This window comes from Pseudoliparis swirei, chromosome 23, assembly GCF_029220125.1.
Source record: "Pseudoliparis swirei isolate HS2019 ecotype Mariana Trench chromosome 23, NWPU_hadal_v1, whole genome shotgun sequence".
Taxonomy (NCBI): Eukaryota; Metazoa; Chordata; class Actinopteri; order Perciformes; family Liparidae; genus Pseudoliparis; species Pseudoliparis swirei.
Window position 1 is genome coordinate 10135067 of NC_079410.1, and position 6910 is coordinate 10141976.

The window sequence follows — 6910 nt, forward strand, 5'->3', positions numbered from 1 at the left end:
TTTATTAACCGTAAAAAAAAAGAAAAGAAGACCAACAACAGACACACATGAATAAAAAAGAAAAGAAGATGTTCTTTTGTTCTTATCGAGGGAAGCAAACACTTCACATTGCTGTGCACATTCCATTATGCCGGTCACACAAAGGCTCAGCAGCAGGCCGCGATCGATCGGGCCGCGGCAGCTCCGAGGGCACATTGAGACTCTCCTCGCATTGACTACTTTACAATCAATAGCGGCTGATTACCGCCTGTAGAAACTAGCCGGGCTGTCCGTCGCTGCTCTGCTGCAGCGATCTTGCACTCGGTGTCACACGCAGACCGCAGTGAACACAAGCTACACGAATGCAACCAGTTGCTGCTCTCAAACAGTGTCACACACAACACACGCCGCATAATGAACAAACGCACACCCACACAGACTGCGATGTAGATCATCTCTCTAATGAGGGGCGGCAGGTTGCAGCTGCATGGAGGCTGTCATCTGCCGGACAGTACGCAGCGCGCGGGGCCCGCGGGGGGCTGTGGATGTCAATGCACAAAGATGTGTGGGTGCAGTTTTTTGTTTAAAATATCCTTTTTCCTTCATTTAGTTGAGCACCATCCACCCAGTAAAGCCCACCATTTTCTCCTGACACCATATTTGAACACCCCAAAGTCAAGAACGGGGAAGAATCGTCTCTTCTTCGTGTCCGGGTGTGCACTCGACCGTGCTCTTTTTTCCATCTCCATATATGGTGCTGCAGTGTAGCCGTGAGGGGACGTTCCCCTCGCTCTGTGCACCTCACGGGCAGCTCGGCTCTAATCCACTGAGCTGCTCAGGAAAGAGTGCTGACGGTGCCCTTTTCCACCGACTATCTCCTAATCCAGCTGGCTGCGGGTCTGGGAGTATAATCCCGGATTAGGGACTCCTCCCCATGGAACGACCATAGGGTCCCTCGTGGGGGCCCCGACGCAGTCAGCTGTGCCTGAGGCGCTGTGCCTTTCACATCGGGAGAGAACATAACAGCCAACTCAAAAACAGGCAAACAGTGTCTGATTAGGATTGAATTGCATCAAGCCTCGCCTTGTCGCCCTGAGGGGAGCTGCAGCGCTTATTGGAGATGAATAATAGTAAAGAGGGATAAGGGTGGATAGGCCCTTGTGATGTTACAAGTGCTTTTCATTTGAGCTGACAAAGATTTGGATTGAAGAACGGGAGGAAATGAGCCCCCCAACGAAGCACTTTGTTAGCACAGGATACACTCTAATTGGGCCATTGTTGGAAATGACAGGTATTGTCTTAATAAGTGTGTGTGTTCCCACTTTAACAGAAGAGAAGACACATGTGTGCAGCTAATGCGCAGAGCAAGGAAAGAAGTGGTCACGCGGTCACGGTCGTGACACATAACTTCTTTTCACCACACATCGGAGTCAAATAACACAACGCAGATGTTACACAAATAAATGCGGTTTAAAATCACATTAAACTGAGTTTGGGCTAAACTATCTACTGGGAAGCCACGAAGATTCCCCCAGACAATAACAAGGGAATAAACTCAAGAGAGGTTATCGTGCTCTTCTGACCAGGGAAAGCTGTGTGGGACTCCCTGGGTGGCATGAAGGAACAATAAGTCATCCACCACACAAGAGCAGCGATGTAGCTCTATATTTAATGGCAGGAGAGTTCCAATGTCTTAAAATTGATCAGTAACTAAGGTGAAATACCGTTTCCATCATCTCCTATATTGAAATCAATGACTGGCTGCCGAGCTCAAACACAGACGCAATTAAAAACTAATAAATGATGCTGGTCGGAGGAGAATCTTCCAGCCGGTCAATACGGAATTTGTATTTCAGTCCCCGTGTTAGAGATCGATCCAGAGCTCATCTGGAGGCTGAGAGTCGGGACATGGAGCATTATTAGCGAGGCTAGGCGATCGGTGATCAACAGGCTTTTCTCATCTGTGCACGTGACGCCGTCCCTCAGCACACAATCACCGGTTTATTTACCTGCATGGCTGCCCAAGAGGCTGGAGCTTGCGTCAGTGCACATCTCCCTCAACGCCAGCGAAGCACAACAGGGGACAGCAGGGAGGCTTAATGCACCGAGGGTGTGCGGACACATCATGGCAACATCATGGCAACATCACTAATGGTTGTCAAGAGGACTTGGAGCTCCACTTATATCAAGTTCTCTTGTTATGATATACATTTCTTATTTCAATTAACTCTTCCTGTCGCCATATCTTATTGCAGTGTTTCTTATTTTCAAAATGACTCCCATGAAAAGAGGAAACACAACATCTTGAGTCTGATTCTCATTTCTCTCTGAAGGCCCAGTCAAGAGTCTTTGCTCTGTACTGAAGACACACAACTGAAGAATGACTTAGAAATATATAAAGTGTGTGATTTTCGGTTTCAGCAAAAAATGGGGACCAAAAAGAAAAATTCTTGAGCATATTTTTAACATCTTTCCATATAATGTTGAATAGCTCTTGCTCTTTACTTGTATAGCACGTTTCTAGTCTTCCCACCACTCAAAGCTCTTGAACACGATGTCATCATTTACCCATTCACACCTTTATTCATACACTGGAGACAGGGTCTACCATGCAAGGTGCACCCATCACAACTCCAACTAACATTCCCATTCATGCACCGCAGGAACATTTGGGGTTAAGTGTCTCAAGGACATGTCGACATGGACCAGCAGAGGGGTCGGACCGCCGATCCTTTGATTGAAGGACGGCCCACTGAGCCACAGTCGCCCCAGCACGTGCTTTTCTCGTTATTTTTTTCCCCTTTTCTGTTTGGTCTGCACTCAGCCTTGAGCCCTGTGCTTCCTGAAGAGGTAACTCTTTTAAAAACAGCCCTTGAATATTAAGTGTAATTTAATGAGCAGGGTGACTAATTTTCTAAAACAGCCGCGAACTGCAGTAAACATGAGCATTTGTTGGGGATTATTTTCAGCTGTGAATTGATACACATTTGCTCTCGTAATTATTTACAGCTGCAGGACTGTGTGTGGGATTAAATGAAATAAACTACAGCACAATGTCACTCAATGATGCATTTTAATAGTTTTAAACAACGATGAACTCTAATGCACGGAGGAATACGATATATCAGGATTGAGATGAACAGGGTGTTCTAGTTAGTGGATGAATTTATTGTTCATTTTGGCATTTTCAAAAAATATACAACATCGTCAGACTGTGAGGGAAAAACATCAAAAGTATAGCTGCAGTGGAAATGAAAAGCACAGAGCGTTATGGAGTAGGATCAAAGCGCTGTGACGACAGCCTTTGATTTCATTCTGCTAAATTATGCTTACATATGAGAAGACGTTGTTGAGGATAATGGATTTTTTGTCAGCAATAAGAAGAAAAAAAGACCACCTACATAAAAATAAAAAGTCTTTCACAAGCGGCGTTTATAATGCATTAAGCACATTTTTTAATCTTCTGTGAATCATCCTCTATAATAGGAGAATAAATGCAAAGCTTAGTCTTAGTCATTCATTTCCTCCCTTGTTTCCTCTCAACAAAATATGCAAACACACACACACACACACACACACACACACACACACACACACACACACACACACACACACACACACACACACACACACACACACACACACACACACACACACACAAAAGCCATCCACCGACACCTGTGACAGCATGGCAAAGACTCAAAACAACCCGTGAGCCGTAAAATACACAGAGCGTCAGAGTGTATATCTTCACCCCCGTCACCCTCAATCCTCCGACTACCAGCTCCGCCCCGTTTGCCTGCAGCTATTCAGAGAAATGCCTCATTTTCATTTCAATCTTCTGCATGATATATAGAACATGGCTGTCATAAGCTGACTCTTTCACCCCAGCGCCGCCGACAGTTGAATGGAGCACACACGAGACGGGCTTCAGAGAGCGACTATTGTCCCGATAAGAGGCCAAGTCAATCTATTCGCTTTCAGCGGTGAAAAAACACAGATCTATTTTTGTGTCTTCGTAGATGAATGGAAAGAGGCAGGTGGCGGGTACAGATGCAACCTGCAGTGAGCTACGCGTGTCATACTTGATCTCTTCATATGTGTAAAGATATTGGGACCTACAAGCAAATTACATGCTACATCTCTCAACGCTGCACCTTTTTCTGAATATATCGCCTTGAATATTGTGAGTTATGAAGCTTAAGCTTGAACGATGAGGCAATAATTCAGAGAGCAGATTATTTCTGCTGTGGAGGGACATGGTTCTCCCTTGTTTAAATAGGTCTTTCTGAGTCAATTCAATAGGTGATGACCCCACATTTCACATCGTGACCTCTGAGTAAATGCAGAAGAGTACGTCGGCATTATAGGGTTGCACTTTCATGAAGTCAGTGGACTTGCAATTTACAGATTATCTTTAAAGCATTGGTCCAAATCAATGAATGATTGAGATTTCTTGAATTTTAGATATGGGGTGCAATCTGACATGTGTTTGTGGCTTTTCAATATGTTTTAAAACTAGAGTTCATCACCTTGTGATTGTTTGCTTCCGCCAACCTTTCCATGTCTGTCCAAAATGTCATCATTCAATAATTAAATGCTTCTAATTAAGTTTTGAATGTGTGAATATGGTCATTCATGTCATTATTACATCTTCAGCGTGTTATGCTTTTACGTGAAGTCACCAATGCAAATATCAGTTCCAATGAAATGGAAATAAAGCCATATATATATATATATATATGGCTTTATATATATATATATATAATATATCAATCCCCATAATGGATCTAGCTCCAAAAACACCACGACATCTCCAGTTTGTAACACAGGATTTGTATTTAACAGTTTTGGACTATTTGACTCCAAACCTAAGCAGAGATATTCAAGTGATTTTATAAAGCTCACTTTCCAGACAATTTGCAATTTGACAACAATTTGCACAGGATGTGCCGTCCTCCTTCTCACTATTACATTTACTGTAATGGGTCAAATCTGGTGCTGCGTTAATGCATCTCTCACAGATCTATATATGTAATGCAATATACCAGAGCCCTTTCATTGCAGTCTGTTTCATTCCGAAATGATCTCTTGAAATTCATGTCAGAGTTAAAAGGTTTTGAGCTTTGAAACGTGAAATCTGTATATGTGACGATAAATAATAACATGTATCTAAACCAGAAATAGCCATTACATTCCCAACAGCAGTGCAGCATGTTATCAGACACTCTGATGGATCAGCCAGCTGACTCTACCCCTAGAAGGCCCATTAACACCTCCAGAGGCTAGAGCCCAGCCCCCTCCATAAACAACCCAGCCGGAGGTCCATCCTAATGGGCTGAGCTCATTCCCAGCCTGGCCTGCTCCAGGTGTGGAAGCAGAGCCCTATAATTGATAATTACGGGGCAATAGCCCAGCGTTCAATGCAGGCCTCGTGACAGGAGAGTGGCCAGGCCTCACACTGTCAGTCAGGGCAAACGAGAGAATTGAGGGGGAGGAGGAGGAGGAGGAGGAGGAGGGAGGGGGGGGGGGCAGCAATTCAAAAGGTTGGGGGTTTGAGGAAAGAAGGAAGTGATTTCTTGTACAAATAGGCAAGAAAGTTTTAGTGTGTGAAGCTCATGTAAAGACTGATAGAGCACAGAAGGAGTATTTACTCAAAGACAAAGCCTCCATAGAGCTGGACTCACTGTTACGTAGGTTACCGATAGTATTCAATTCAATTTATGTTGCTCATGCAGTATGAAGTTGTACAACACCGTGGACAACAACAGCTCATTTCATTCCACATTCGTAATGACTGCTAAAACGCAGATCTCATCAATCATTACGACTTATAAAAGCTATAATCTAACGCTGTGTGGAAATAAGCAAAGTGCCTCCAACCAGCAGTAGACTTTACAACGGGGCGATGTCGTTTTTATGGTGTTCACCAGATACCCGTGTGGCTCCACCATCCACATGTATACGCTCATTTCATTCCTTTCCGCAGAGAGAAACGGCATTAGTCACTCACACGACTCAAAGAAGCTTTAGTAATGAGAAGTGGCCTTTTATTCATTTATGCATTTACTGTAATTTCCCCTTTATCTTGTTTTCTGCTATAGCAATGCATTAGCCCCTCTGTGCTCTATCAATCAGGGGCTAAGAGGTTCTAATTGGAGGCCGGCGGGCCCCCACATCAAAGGCAACGGGGGCTCTGGATACAGAATAATCACACGTACAGTAGAGCATTGCTTCCAATGGATTCGGTCCATTGTTAGCGATTCTCTTTGGGTGATAACGGCGACAGGTTATCACCATTTCAAACTCCTTTCCCCATTGAAACCCATAACACCGATCCTGACGATGTCTTGCACTAATCAACAAGGTTATTACAGTGAGTTACAACCGGATTTCTAGTCTGGATTTCCCATGAAATGCATTCGTAAAATATTTGAATCTGTCAGAGACTAAAGGTTCAAAACTGTGTTTTCCCATAATAAACCAGAATAGCTGCGCTGCCTGAGCCGTTCCCCAAAGTCTTCCCTCCTCCTACAAGGAGCCAGCCACCTGACGACGGTCTCTGATGCTATCTCCACAGCTGTCAGTGACAGTCAGTTGATCGCTGTCAAATGTCTGAGCCATATGACACACACACACACACACACACACACACACAATCAAAGAGCCACAACAAACAGCAGAGGCTGGTAAGGCTGTGGGTTTAACTCTGGGATGCACACCGTCTGCTTTGCTGCATTGTCTCATGGGAGGCCTTCTATTTTTTTGTGAGAAAGCAGGAATGGAAATCCCCTGCGAGGCAGAATTCACACCTTGTATTTTTTCATCTTTGCCGAGTTAAAGGAAGGCAAATTAAAAACATCTTCTTTCATACTGGCTGCTTCGGGGCACGTGTGCGTCAGTGCTTCAGATTAAAACTGTAGCAAAGCTG